The sequence below is a fragment of the Anarrhichthys ocellatus genome, unplaced genomic scaffold, assembly GCF_004355925.1.
Source record: "Anarrhichthys ocellatus isolate YVR2014 unplaced genomic scaffold, GSC_Weel_1.0 scaffold11, whole genome shotgun sequence".
In the NCBI taxonomy this organism is placed as follows: Eukaryota; Metazoa; Chordata; class Actinopteri; order Perciformes; family Anarhichadidae; genus Anarrhichthys; species Anarrhichthys ocellatus.
The window spans coordinates 1,386,045-1,401,425 of record NW_022280041.1 but is presented as its reverse complement, the minus strand read 5'-3'; the positions used below and the strand labels follow the sequence as shown (position 1 = coordinate 1,401,425).

The following is a 15,381-nucleotide window of genomic DNA, read 5'->3' as shown; positions in this document are numbered from 1 at the left end:
TTTTTTTTTCAGCTAATGTCTCAGGATAAAAGTGTCTGGACGGCACAGACAGGAAGACAGATGCATCAACCCTCAGCACACAAACACAAACACTTGCGTATCTCAGTGGCGAAAGGCCGAGCGACCGGTGCCCAGGGGCATTGTGGGAGCTTGGCACCAGAATTGGGGACTGCTGAGGATGTGACTTTAACTCCCAGCAAAAAGCTCCTCGCTCAGCGCAGACGGCGTTACTTAGTACATTGACGTTTTGTACACTGACTTTCCAACTGGGCCTGTCAATCCCTTTGATAGTGTGGGAAGCTATCGCGTTAGCATGGACTGCTTCAAACATCCTATCCTATACTGTTCTGGTTACATATGTAAAGAATTACGCAGAAATTAAACAGGAAATTTGATTTCTTTGGTTGATTAAGACCAATTGTAATTCATTTTGGAGGAATTCTTAACCCATTTAATTGTGGAGGATGTGGAAGATTCTGTCGAGGTGTATTCAAACCTATAGTATACTGTACGTTTGAAGGAAATGCATGCTCACTTCTCCTCACAGAGCAACTACAGGCACGCAGTTATCTGTCAACTCAAAGTGAAGCCTTCCTGCTACAGTTTGGCTCAACTGTTCAGATGCCTGAGCCAAACAATTCATTTTAGAAGGAAATAGAGCTTCAGTCAACATTGACTCATATTAACTCCATGTTCACCCAATACGTGAATTATTTAGACTGATTTCAAACTAAATATGAACTCATAAGAACTCCCTGCATGTTTTAATATGATTTGAATTGATTGAAGTCCCTTTAAATCAGCCAATAACAGGGGTCTGACTCTGTTGTTATCCAGCGTGATACAACACAACACACAGGCGGCGGTAGGATGGGGTAAACAGATAGCAACAGATAGGATCAGACAGATAATTTTGTTAGGGGAAGACAAATGAGTGTGAATAACAATCCGTACAGCGAGTGGACCAATTTCTTTTCTCCCCCTCCCGGCTGAGCCGTCTGTGCCTGCAGGCGAAGCTAAGGGAGACAATCCCAGAGCGACGGGAATGAAAAGAACGACTCGATCGGCCGGCTTTCGACACCTGGTCTCTTATTCCCCCTTCACAGGTGACAGGTTAGGTTTTACAGGACTGGTTTAAGGACGGGGGAAAGTAAGGGAGACAATAAGGGAATAAGGTGCAAAAGGTAGAGACTGAGGAGGGAGCGTGAGTAGGATGAAGTTGAGGACAGATGCTGAGAGGAAAATCAATGGCGGAGAAAGCAGAAAAGGAGAGAGAGTAAAGGCTATGTGCCAATTTTAAAATCAATACATCTTTATTCTTCTACTCCGCAACACCAAACGATGTCATCACGATTGAACCCACAAAAGCTTTACGTGTTGCTGCTGTAAACACCCAGCGGCTGTTGCATCTTACCAAGATAGTTTCCAGCAGCAGCTGTAATGATTGAATGAATAGAGGAACTGTCACTGTGCATTGACTACCATGACAATTACTGCCTGAATTAAAGAAGCTACAAACTATATGCGGCCAAAGCTGTTTGAGTGGCAGTTAATAAATGGATCTAAGGCAGATAAGACCACATTTTTCTCATATAGTTATCCTGCCTTCATGTCTTTCGCTTTAATCTCATATCTCCAGACAACCACCTCGCCAAGAGCACGGAGGTCTGGGGAAAGTTCAACTAAAACATTGGAAACGCTTGGAGTCATGCTAATAGAATTACTACTATGATGAAGTTATGGAGTCAAACGAGAACAGAGGTGATTGCCTCTGAAATCATTTAGTATTCACAGTTCAGTCCATAATTTAAAGTGATGTATCATTAAACCCTTGCTGGACTCTTAGCTAATTAGCCCACATGACCTTCCCAAGTTTAAGCTACCATAGTAGCCTCTAATTATCAATTAGCTGACTTTCCAAGGTAGTTCAACTAATTTACACTTGGAGGCGGTTTTCAGTGATAACGCTCACCATACGCTACTGGCAACGTTAGCAGGTAGCTGGTGAACACAGTGGAGCTTTTAGCATCTAATGAGCCACATATGTCCCTCAAGAGTTAGCAAAACAGAGCTAAAAGAAGTGTGAATACTGGACAAAAAACAGGACCCGAAAATGAGCGCTAACGTTGCTAAGTAAATACGCAACTGTTGGCTAACATGTTAGCCATAACGACTTCATAAGGTGTTGATATGTCAATGTTTTCAGCTTGTTTCTGCTGCCCTCAAGTGGCCAAAAAGAACATAAAGTTAAATTGAATTGACAACACATTAGTAGCTGGTTGGGTTGTTTACTCAATTTAAGCTGACCTAGATCGTATGATTCGTTGATAAAATAGTAACTAGCAACTACAGAAAGAATGGGTGATGTGTAAATGGCCTCCAATAGTGTTAAATATTATAAAATAAATTTGAACACATCAAATTAAATACCTCACAATTGAACGAAACAGTACTTGGGTAAATGTGCTCAAATCATTTCCCCCACTGCAGTGCTTTAACGTATCTACCACTGAGAATGTCTTCTCTTCTTGATAGATAGTGATGTGTATTGATGTCTTTGTTTGGAGTGGTTGATTCACTCGCTGTTAGAGAGATGCTACTTTGAGAAGACCTTGGCTGATGTTTAGTTTAATCTGTCTGTCTCAATTTCCTTTTTATTCTCCTTTGCTTGTTGTCTATTTCTTTGATTTATTGCCCTTGGCATTCTCTCACAGTCGTTCTCTTTCTCTCTCGCCATCTGCTGTTTTCTCTCTCTTCCACTGATAGCCCTTGTGTCTTTTTGTAACTCCAAAATAGGGAATTAGATGACACTTGATTGCAATGAAAAAACAAATTGAATCTTTTTGTTGTCTTAGTCGATTTTTCCATGTACTTTATATTCTTTCTTCACATTCGACTTTTTCTTCCCCAGATACAGTATACAGTTGTGTGAAAAAGTGTTTGCCCCCTTCCTGATTTCTTATTTTTTTGCATGTTTGTCACACTTAAATGTTTCAGATCATCAAACAAATTTAAATATTAGACAAAGATAACACAAGTAAACACAAAATGCAGTTTTTAAATGAAGGTTTTTATTATTAAGGGGGAAAAAAAAATCCAAACCTACATGGCCCTGTGTGAAAAAGTGATTAGCTTTTGTTTTTCGCAACTTGAGCCATACATACTTTAATGAGTGTGTTTGTGTGTGTTTACGTGTGTGTGTGTGTGTGTGTGTGTGTGTGTGTGTGTGTGAGGAAGAAGAAACGAGTGAGTCGGTGAAGGAGTTGTGTAGTTGATAAACTGACAAGCGAAAGAGTATTTTAGCTGGTAAACTGTGCTTGGCAGCATATATGGTCGCTGAAGCGTGTGAGTGTGTGTCAAACTGTCAAAAAGATGTGAAACAGACAAATCCTCAAAGAACATCACCTTCACAAAGGAAGGGCTATCCAGAGAAGGTGTGAGTGTATTTGTGTGAGAAAACAGTGGTGTCCTGAGTGTTTGTGGCAATCGTATCAGACCAGTCGGTTCTCACTCTCGATGTGTCAAATACAGCAGATTGGTCAGTCACTACGTCTGACGCCGACGTACAGAGACACTCTTTAGTGTGTGAATGCAACGCAAACTGCATTGTAAACCAGGCCGGCAACCTCTGGTTCTGAAAAGTGAAGCCAATGCGGAAGTATCTGCTTGCATTCTCTCTAATGTCCACCAGGGGGCGACTCCTCTGGTTGTATAGAAGTCTATGAGAAAATGACTCTACTTCTCTCTTGATTTATTACCTCAGTAAACATTGTAAACATGAGTTTATGGTCTCAATCTCTAGTTTCAAGTCTTCTTCAATACAGCATGATGTTCATTTAGTACATTATGGTCCATTTAGAGTCAAACAGACCATAAAGCAGGGGATGCTTTAGGGCGGGGCTACACGGTGATTGACAGGTTGTTGCTAGAGCCATATACAGCATGTCTACGTCACTCCTCCACAGTATAAATGTGGTCACTTCAGTTCACTGGTTGCAAAAAACCAAGATGTCGACGGCCAAAACGCTGAACTCAAGGTAACTCAAGGTATTCTTAGCGAATATTGACGCTAGAGGGGGGAGCGTAGAGTGACACAGGTGTGAGAATGTGTTGATCAGACTCGTTCACACTGCAGGATGATTCCTTCAGAGTTCAGAGAAGAGGTGGGTAGAATACAGAGCGAGAGAGGAAGAAGAGAGGAGGAGACCAGGAAGAGAGAGCAGACAGAGCATAGATTAAAAAAACAATGGGAGCAGGATGAGAGAGGGAATGTGGGGAGAGTAAAAGATGAATGAAGGAACAGGTTTGAAAGGAGAAGGAAGCGGCGAGGGATGGAGGGAAATGATGAAGGGAATAAGGAGTAAAGGAGAGAGGACGGCAGGGGAATAGGGTAAAGAATCACGAGAGGGGATACAATGGAGGGATGCAGTGGAGGACGGCTGAAGGATTGCAAGAGAGCACACTCAGGAATTGAAGGGGCGAGAGATGAATCGCCGACTGGGGGGCTGTGGAGGCTGGTGGGAAATATCTCATATTTTTAATATGTGATTTCTGCCCGAGACGGCAGGTTAGAATGTTAATCACATCAAAACAAACTCTGAACAGAGAGAGAGAGACATAAACATAGAAGACAAACTGGCACGAGAGTCGTAAGTGCAACGTGCTTACAGTCTATCAGATCGTGTGTGTGTGTGTGTGTGTGTGTATGTGTGTTCTCACTAATCTATATTCCAAGCTCCTCCAACACTTGACAAATGACATCAGGGAATTGTAGGAAGTCTCAATGCTGCTTAGCCACAACACACACACACAAACTGACAGAAACTCCCCAGGATCCCTTTGGGACTTACAGGGAATGTGTCATGTGGCGTAGTGTAAAAATGTGTGTGTTTGAATGCGTGTGTGTGTGTGTGTGTGTGTGTGTGTCAGGTACCCAGCTAAACCCAAAAGGTTGCAGGAATAACAGTTGTGTGTGTGTTGGCGCTTTACTCGATACAAGTGGTCCGACAGTCAGGTGAGGTTGTATAAAGAGCGAAGAAGTCTGATGGATGGCTCAAACAAACATAAGATTAGGTGATCAACGTCCATTTTGTTTTTTATGCATTACCTCAAACATCACAAATAGCACATGACATGAGGAATAGTAATCCCACACTATTCATGATGGATAAATATTGAAGGCTCTGCAAGTTTAATCCAATTGGATTAAACTTGTCGTCAAATGCGGCGAATATCTTCTATCCTCAATTTGAATGAAGTGACTGCAGACTATGAAAAGGAAACATTGATTAGTGTAACCTAATCTTTCCCTGCAACTGCGCAGACAGTCCAGGTTTAAACAGAATGAGGAGACAAGGTGTGAATTTTATGAGTGAAGCTTCCAACTATTCGGTTCAACCGCCTGCTTTCATCGGTGGAAAGCGACATAAGGGGACTGAAGTTAGACTATAAGAGCAAGAACGTAAGAACTCGTACTCTGGATTTGTTGCATGTTGCCTTGTGCTCATTAAAACACTTCCCGCTGGGCATCAACTCCAATTCGACGTCTGTTCTCGTCATTTTGCCACAACACGACACGAAACCTCAATACTCAAAGTCAGATTTTTATCCTCATCTCTCAATATTACAAGTAGGATATACGCATAGGAGTTGCCCTCTCTGGTCTATATCTGCCTCTGCTGAGTTATTTCCAAAAATGTCAGCCTCATAGTTATTAACACTTGAATACAACAGTGTACAACGAGGTACTGCAGGAGCATGTTAAACACACCCAGGAAGACGTGTCCGCTCTACTTGAGAGCACAGATTGATAAAACGTCTGAGGGGAATATGAATGCGGAGCGGTTGTTGGCGGTGATCGCCGTACTGTATCGGATGAACATGAACCATCTCGGTGATACACAAATGCGACAGCGACCACACACACCGGCTGGCTGTCGTGCACCTCTCTGCATCACGGCTCTTTTTTTACGGCTCATCAGAGAACGGGGATCTGAGATCTGCCGAAATCTGGCAGAGGTTGCCGCCAAGGTTGCCATTACCGACCTGTTCTCATCTTTAATTCCCTTTAATAAGCCAGTCGTCTCACTGAGATGAAATCATCTCTACCGAGAGAGAACCGGCCAAGAAGGCCGTATTAAAACAGCGATGCAGGCGACATAAACTATCACACATTAGTAAAAACTAAACCCAACGCCGACCGACGTCAATAGATATTAAACAACATCTCAAGCTAGTTTCAAATGACTGCATTCCTGTTGTTTTGGTTTTCACTGCCTGAATTTGACAGATTTTCTTTCAGTGTCAAAAATTCAGTTATCAGCTGCAATTCAAGTAAAATGCATGTATCCTCCTTTACCTCCTTCTATCCTCCCTTCATCTCCTGGTGTATCTTTAGGGTGTGACACACACAGAGTGCACATATGACAGTAATCTTAAACCCACTTATGTACGTCTTCTGTATGTTTTTAAAGCTGAATCTCTTATCTAAACACACTCACGAGTGTCCATTACGTCCCCTTATTCACCGCAGTCCTTGACTCTCAGCTATAACATGAACGGGATGCATTGAGTGCACTCTCACCCATCTCTCCTCCACTTTCTCCCCTGAGAGGAGATCAAACAGGAGGGAAAATTGTAAAATAACTGCAGTCAGAGAGGCGCGTATGAGCGAGAGGAAGATAGCGGCGGCAGCCGCAGCGCACGGCGAGGGAAATCTACAAGGAGCCATATGGGATGTAATTCTCACTTTACCTCGCACTTACATGTTATTTCAAAGGACGCTCCGGGGAGTTGTAACAGCACAATGTGATGCCGGAGTATCACCTCGGATGTCTTGTTGGGAAACATCTTGGGCCGAGATGATTCCAGTTTTTTTTATTTTTTTTAACAGTGTAACAATACAGAGAAATGGTGAAACTCTAGTTCCTTTCATTTATTTTTTACAACATTACAAGTGTGAATCTGTGAGATGAATTAAAGAACGGCTACAAGGCAATGAGTATCCAGTTCTAATAAGGCTGGAAGACATTAAAGTGTGTTGTTGTAATACACTAAGTATATTAAAGGATCCTGTTCTGAAAAAGCTACAGTAGCTTTCTAGTAAGGACTATCTTATCAAACACGTATGGACGTATCTTGTTCCTATAAGACTCTTGATCCAGTAAGGGTGGACGATATCTCAGTATTCTTTTCTAATGAGGCCGGGGTTATTTTATTTAAATGATCAAAAGAACAGAAGTGTTCATTTAGGACATGAGTTTTGTCCAACTGCAGAAGCAAAAAAAACTTTTTTATCAGATGCAACTTTAGATATTTATTCCACTTCTTGTGGTTTACTGAGCGTGATATTGTTTTATTTAGATCACACTTAATGGCCACTTTTCTCCGAGGACATTTAATTCATTCCTGGAATTGAACTCGCATGTTTCATTGAACTGCATTCACCGTTGCATTATGCCTGAAGATGTAAAAGGGTTCAAAGTGACTGGAATTCAAATGAGCTGATCTCGTTGGCCTCAGTCATTCCAGACATTTGAGTTATTCCACCGCTGAAGTGTGTAAGAGATGTAATAACCGGACCGGACCGGACCGGTATGGCCTGTCTGTGAGTCCATTTATAAACAAACATAATAGTATATTAATCACATTAATTATCGTTGCTTATTATTATGTAACACAAATTGGATTAAGCGACATGATGTCGTTGGCCCAGGTCGCTGACGTCGGCTATTTTTCAATTTGCCAGAACATAATGACAAAGTCAGGTTCAGTCGGTTTGCAGAATATCAAACTGGTTTAAGCTCTTAACACTTGGGTAATTACATCTATAGGTAGAGATTGTAAATTGGGATTATAGTGGATTATAACTGCCCCTGTTGACCTTGTGGTTTTAAAAGCCAGATTGAGAGACAGCTCAACACAAAGTCACAAACTACTGGTCTTACTCTTTGATAGCCTCCTAGCTCTTTCACTTATTCTCTCATTTTCTTTTCTATACCTTTCCTTTTCTTGCTCCCTTTTTCCTGTTTTCTGTTCCACGGTATCAACTTTCCTAATCGCGTATTTACTCTCACTCAGATAACCTTTTCAGATCTCAAGAGGTTTAAAGAGTATGAAGCCATTCAAGGTCTCACTGATTAAATGTTAAAATAAGACTGTATGTAGCGTAGATACCTGGCTCAAAATTCCTTTAGCCTGAGGCCTCTGCAGCGATAAGAGATCCTTTTATTCGTAGCGTTTACTGGAACTATTCAGAATCATCAGGTGCTCTGAGCTGACGCAAAACTGTGAACAGGTCTGATAATACCGTAGAATACAAAGGTGACTTGGGATGAAAGAAAACAAGTTGAAGTAGAAAGATCAAGGCAAGAAGAGCTATGAATTCAGTCGTTTCAGTTTGGTTAGAATGCATGTTGGCCTCATTACCAAGAAGAAATGTTTGAAAATCTAATTATTTTCACTTGGATAATCTAAAAAAGGCATTAGAAAATGTCCTGCTTTTGTTTTAGTTTGGAAACCGTTCATTTGTTTTGCGATATATTCTAATTTAAATCCTTTATATGCAGTTAAAAAGTGTTTCTTCCAACAAGTCAAAGGGCTTGACAGGACCACATTAGATAGAAAAGAAGAATGCCATCCCCCCAAGTGGGCACCAAAAACTCCAGCAATAAAATATTTAATAAGAAAAACTGCCTTGGGAAGGATCATAAAAGGAAGGAAACCCCCTTGCAGGGCGATAAGGAGCCAAGTTGGCTGTAAAACAAAGCAGTAAATCAATGATACCACCGGAGAGTATGCAGGACGAATACATTAACGCATTCTTCATAGAATCCCTCCAATGGCCCAGGGAATAAAAATGATACTTCCTCCAATCCTCCAATCCCAGGAAGAGTTGTTGAGGCCATTCAATTTGGTTTAAGGTCCAGCATGACTGAGCCTTTATTAAAGGCTTTTTGAATATGCAAATGGCCGTTCATGTCTTTGCAGTCATAACAGATGGTGGTCCGCTCTCTGGAGTTGCGTGGGATAATTTGATCTCAGCAATGAAAGGTCCTGTTTTGCCTCCTGTCCCTCTAAAGGGAGGTCTCCGAAGGCTTGAATCCAACCGCGAGACCACTTAAACCAAATCAAGAATGTGAAAGGGCTGATACGACATCTCTGTATCACAAGTTCAGCTCTATAAATCCTGGATTATTACTCTATCCTTTCATACTTCCATCTTCCATCCATTTATTTCAATCATCCTGAACCATTGTGGACATATTAAACCAGACAAAGCCTCTCTGCTCCCCTTGATGCTATAAATCTACCTCCAACCTGAAGTTTAATGCCTTCATACAGCAACAAAGCCATTCGGAACCTGACAAGCCAGATGGTTTGTTACACGGAACCATCTGAGAGGCCATCATTGGAAACTGTTTGGGGAAGGGGCAGGCACTTACACAAAAAGTTTGCAACGATCCGTCAACCAAACTCTTGTCGAAACCAAGAGCGAAAGCATCTTCTCCAATCGACAAAAGCCTTCAGTGTCGTTCTTTGCTCTTCTTTCACTGAAGATACTTTGGATATAACTGATGCTATTGCAGTTGCTGTGCAAAGCAAAGATATTCCATCGATCCTGCTTGTTTTGTTCAAACAGCCCATCCCCACATGACGAGTATTAGGCTTCATTATAAAGCACCACAGGCCGGGTTTCACTTCCTAAAAGAATGAAAAGAAACACCGTTGTCTCATGTCCACTGATCAATATTTAAAGAGCACAAATGACTACTTCTCATAAAATACTGCTCTTCCCCACAGTTAAGAGCAGCTGGATGGTTACATCTTTGAATTGAATTAAAGTCAACCTTGAGTAAAAGTAGGTGTCTGATTTTGAAGAGGTTGATATCTCATTGTGAATCAAAACTCTCTTATGTTCCGCTTTCACAGCAGTTCCCCCCCTTTTATCACCGCAGGCAATGAACTGTTCTGCCGACTCACAAAGACACGATACCTTACAATCAAAGATCCTCTTCTTTAAAACATGGGGAGGGAACACAAGGAGCAGGTAGTCAGACAGTAGGATTGTCTGTAAACTGACTGTTAAATGCCAGAGGGAGCGTTGAAGTTACCTAGATTCATGCTGAGGGACTTTAAAAAGATGGACGTCACTTTGTTTGTTTTCTTTTAGAGGCTGTCGCAGCTGGAAAATCCCAATTTGCACACACAGCCACACACAAAAAACCATCCCCTCACCATTACGAGAAAGATTAAATCAGACTTGAGAAGCCTCTATTCTTATCTCTGCTCTCCATTTGGAGGGAGGAAAGCAACACAGCAGCAGCAGCTAGAGGGATTGATTGGCAATTGATGAGGTTTATCTACCGCCAACTCAACGCTGGAGGTTAAACCCCCCCCCCCCACCGACCCCCTGGTCAGGTTGCAGGTCTACAGAGAGAGGGTGGTGATGGAGGCAGTGGTTGTTATTGTTTCACATGACTGATTGTCACTTTAATCATTTGGGTCCCGGGCCGGGAGACACTCAGGCAATTCAGTCAGACGAAATCCTCTTCTGACTGAACAACTGAATCAAGTGCAGCAATCATGGCTGAACACAAACACACCGGAGTTTGTGCTTCTGTACTTGAGAGGACGCGTGAACGTGGGGAAACCGTGTGTGTGGACGACAGCTAAAGCTGAATGAATCTGATTCGTGAGGGAACAATGCAAGGAGGCCTCCACGCAACCGAGATGCAGGTTAGATTTATTCTAAAGCAGGAGATCCTCATTGCGAAAATATGAAGAAGCCTATCTTGCTCTCAGGTTCACTCTCAGTATAGTGGAGAGCCAGGATTTCTATCCTGAGCAAGGTTTAACGAGCAGTATTCTTTTGAAGGTTCAAGGAACCTGCGCTTCATGTTCTTCATGATTTTACCTCTATTTCCCCAAGTGGAGGTCTTCACAGATTCAAAATGTTCAACCTGATCCCAAAATCACCTGTGGGAAAAACCTACCTGAAATCCATCGTAGATGAATTAAGAGCAGAATCTGAGTTGATCCTGAAAGGTACCCAAGGATCACTAGTGTCAGTCCCAATGCTGTCGATTCAAACAGACACTAACGGAGAACACCAGCACTCACCGCAAGCAACCACGGTCAAATTCTACAAGAGCAGAAACATAATAATGTCCAAAGAACAACTGTTAACAGAAATGGCTCTGTGCTTCAAAAAGCTATTTCTTGGAAATGATTGAACATGAGAAACAGTCGGGGTGTGATTGATACAAACCAGTCTGTGCAAAGAGTTGCCCAAGCACACCTCTAGACAAAACACTTCAAAATTGTCCCAAATGATGTTACACTAAGTTGCACACACAAAAACTGACAGAAGTAGTTGAATGAATAAAGACATCTTGAGAGGGAAGGTCAAACTCAATGTCTACTTTTACACCTGTACACACCTGCCACTGGGTGAACAGGTGACTGATGCCCATCCAATCCATACATCTGATGGGTCTGCAGGTAAGCAGTTTGGACACTTGGTCAATGCTCTGACAAGCACTTTGAAGCATACCGATGCTTTGAGAACCACTATCCAAGCCCCAAAACATCACTTTAATTCTAACCTCAAATCTAAAGAAAACCCCCAAAGCTTCAGCCTCCAACAGACCTTTAAAGAGTCCAGGACCAGGTCTGCACATGGTCTAAAAGTCAAACTGGTCCTCACAAAGACACAAATCCCTGTGCCTGCAGACAAAAACACACCTCACGTTAGTTTTCGCTCGTTACATAAATAGTGTCTTTTCAAAATAAACATCCTTGTTCACAGGAAACTGACAGTTCAACTTGTCACATGCATACAGTCTTTTTTCAAAATAAAAGTCTAATGGAGGTTCAGTTAGTCTTCAAGTTTACTTACGCAGCAAGGTATAGGTCAAACAATATTACTAAGTAATATAGGAAAAGATAATGGTTTGGGTTAAAGTAAGTAAGTTCCTTATGTTAAATAATGTTTCTTACGTAACTGGCGTTAGTAAAGCACGGAAGTTTACAATACTAAAGGTAAAATAAGTCCACTTTGACCCGTTGACATAGGACATCCGCCCTACACAAACTGTATTGCTCCTCATGCTGTGCAAGTTGCCCTGGCTGTCTAATCATAAAGTAGATGGATTTCATTGGAGTCCCAGAGGTATCAGACGCTGAGCAACACTGACCAAGTGTCTGTATTTGGTGAGTTGGGAGCCCCCCCCCCCCCCCCCTCACACGATCCCATTTCATTTCATTCGCTGAATTACCGAGCTCCCCCACCAAATCTATTTTCCTCCTGGATTACGGCACTCTGACCTCATCCACACAGTTATTGTTCTCTCCTGCACAGATATTCGGAGTCAGCCTTTACACAATATAGTATTTCATATTTTTCATTTAGGGAATGAAATAAACACAGTTGCCGGCAATATGTCAACCCTGCTGATCCACTCTGATTAACTCTGTGAATCAAATGAGGGGTGAGATGGATAGATGTGGCATTTTCAAAAGGGGCATCCTGAGGCGAAATGGAGTACACCTCCATGTGTGAGACAGAGAGACATGTTTATGTATACATGTCTGACCATCTGTGTGTCTGTCTGTCCGTGGTTAGCGTGTGGTTAGAGCATCACAAGTCCCCTGAGGCCATGGACCTTTCCACTCGCCCGAAAAAAAACCAACATAAATCAGCCTGCAGTTTTTAACCATCATCCATTTGTCTTTCCACGTGACGGTTCTTTCAGTGTGAGCATCAAAAGTGAGGCCAGGGGGATATCAATTGTTGGTAAATCATCTCAGACATCCATGATTGTCAATGAATCCAACTTTCAGGGAAAAGGTTTTTTAAGCCTGATGAATGAAATGACTTGCCAAGCAGAACACCAACGTCTGCCTAAAACAATATTGTGCCGTGGAATAGGTTTCGCGTTGGGAATACCAATCGCTGAGCGCCAGAGCATGTTTCTGTAACAAAAGAAATATAGAAATATGGACCTTGAGTTGGGGAGAGGGTAACGCTTTGATGCCAAGTGGGAATCAAACCCTCAGCAGTGTGACAGCCATGATAAACCAACAAGACATGCATGTATATGGAAGACTGCAATAGGCAGATGGAGAGATGGAGAGAGAGAGAGAGAGAGAGAGAGGGAGAGAGAGAGACTGCATCTATTTTCAGTTTCATGCCAATAAAAGCATGTAGAACTGGAGATATTTGAAGAGAGACGGAGAGATGACGATGGAGAACAAAGGGAGACTGAATTGAGCTGAGAGACAAAGAGAGAGAGAGAGAGAGAGAGAGAGAGAGAGAGAGAGAGAGAGAGAAAATTGGGGAGTGAGAGCATCCAGGCCATGATAAATGACAAACCGGAGTCGTATCGTGCATTCAAATGAGGCTTTACGACTCCTTTAACAAGCTGAATACAAATGAGTTTGAAGGTATCCAAAATCTGCCTCGAGTCTCGTGTCAAATATTCCCAGATGAGCTGGTAACATACGGATTGTTCTGACACGTGTCAGAGTTTGAGTTTTAGGCCAAAGTGTATTGGGTGTACTAAAAATGAACGCCCACGACAAATCTTGCAACAGCATGAAATGGCACCTGTGGCTCCGTCTCTGGGGGAGTAACTGAAGGAAGCAGCGTTTTGGTCTTGCAGATTATGTTGTTGAAAGGCGGAGGATGATTTAAAAAAAGAGAAAATAAATAAATAAACCAGGTCCCAAAATGTCCCAAGGGCTCTAATCCTCCGTGGAGACAGGTGGATTAGCGGGACGTTCATTGAATAAACACACACGCGCACACACACACACACACACGCGCGCGCGCGCACATACAGCTGGATGAATTCATTCACAGTTTGGTGCAGGTATTTGCAGTTTGGAAGAGGCGCAGAAAACCTCCAGAGCAGAGCAGAGGGATGGACACACGAACTGCCACACCCTCTCTGAACAAAACCCAGCCGGCAACAAACGTTTAGAGAACCGAACACACCCTCTGGGAAATCTGCAGCATTTTAACATGACATTGAGTCGACTGTGTTTATTTCCTCAGACCAAAGCGACTAATCTAAATCATCAGTACTTGCTTTGAGCGCAAATTATTCACAATCCTTCCTGATTGTGGATCATTTGTCCTTTGCAATACGAAACGCACACCACCTGTGGGGGCTTTTCATCAATTGTGGCGTGCCATCTCTTTAAATTCAAAACCAGATTAGAACACTTAAAATGGGCGTTTTTTTGCGGCGCATCAGACAATGCGCTGCGTAAAAACGCAGCTCTCGCAATCTCCGCCAAAACTCTCATCCACCTGTGAATCCAGCGACACAGTCAAGTCTCCACTATTACAAACATGTTATGTATATCTCTTCACGATCATATTGTCACACATCAGCACAGCGACTGTTTTTGATGTCCTCAAAGTTTCTAATTGAATCCAAACATGTTCGTCCTTCAGGATGTGCTGTAGCTATACTGTCACCAACTTTCCCCTCCTCGCATTTCTGCACACATAACTCTGACCCCCACCCGCTGACCGTCCGTGTCCAAGAAGGCATGGATGCCAAATATTCTCATCTATCGATGGATTCGTTAGAGAGGGACGCAGATTCACTCACCCGTGAGGACATCCAATTGTTCCTCCCGCGTGGTAGCAGTTTGTGATGTCCCTCTTCTTGTATTTTTAAAGAGCTACATCCTTCTCGTCTGTCTGCTTCAGTATGTCCACGTCCTCTCTTCGGGTTGAGGAATGAGTCTCCGCGTGGCGCGCGAAGCCCAGAGCTGTGAACTAGAGGAGAAAAGGAAAGCGGACAGTGAGTGTGGCTTCGGTCCACCTCAGGTCTGGATTTCTCTTTCAGTTTGTCACATCGGAACGGAACCAGTGCGGACGCACCGGACACGTTCCGCGGTCCATTTTTGGTCCGCTGCGCACCGAGAGGCGTCCTGCGCCAAAACAGGAGAAATAAATGACAATAAATCCCACTTGAAGCTCCAGGCAACAGCAAAACAGCTGGTTAATTTATTGTGGGTTTTTTTTGTGGGATGTTGAAATATATCCGTCTCCTTTCAGGAAAGTTTGAACACCGGGGTCCAGAGCGCGGAGGAGATGAGAGAGAAACAGCGATACAGGAGCTTACTTACTGGAGCTGAGAGAAAGTGAGGGAGGGATGGGGGGAGAGGGAGGGGGAGACTGCAGACTCCGACTTGCTTCACCGAGCACCAGTTGACTCCTGATCCCACACATTGTGAAGCCTCAACAAAGTCTGAAATTCAAACAAGCTCTTGCAAATTTTTGAATGAAAAAACCTTCTGCTGTGTGGAAATTCAAGCTGCACTGTAGCCAGAGGCTATATTTGGGATCCTTCTTGTTATAGA

General features: G+C 42.8%; 1 protein-coding gene across 3 annotated transcripts in view; it reads right to left on the bottom strand.

Moving 5' to 3' along the window:
* htr2cl1 (5-hydroxytryptamine (serotonin) receptor 2C, G protein-coupled-like 1) overlaps positions 1–15,137 on the bottom strand; it is a 92,705-nt gene extending 77,568 nt beyond the window's left edge. For all 3 annotated transcript variants that reach the window (XM_031850632.1, XM_031850629.1, XM_031850633.1), the window contains exon 1: positions 14,625–15,137. The gene's annotated coding sequence lies outside the window, so the exon portion shown is untranslated. The remainder of the gene's footprint in view (positions 1–14,624) is intronic.
* Positions 15,138–15,381: the final 244 nt, after the last annotated feature.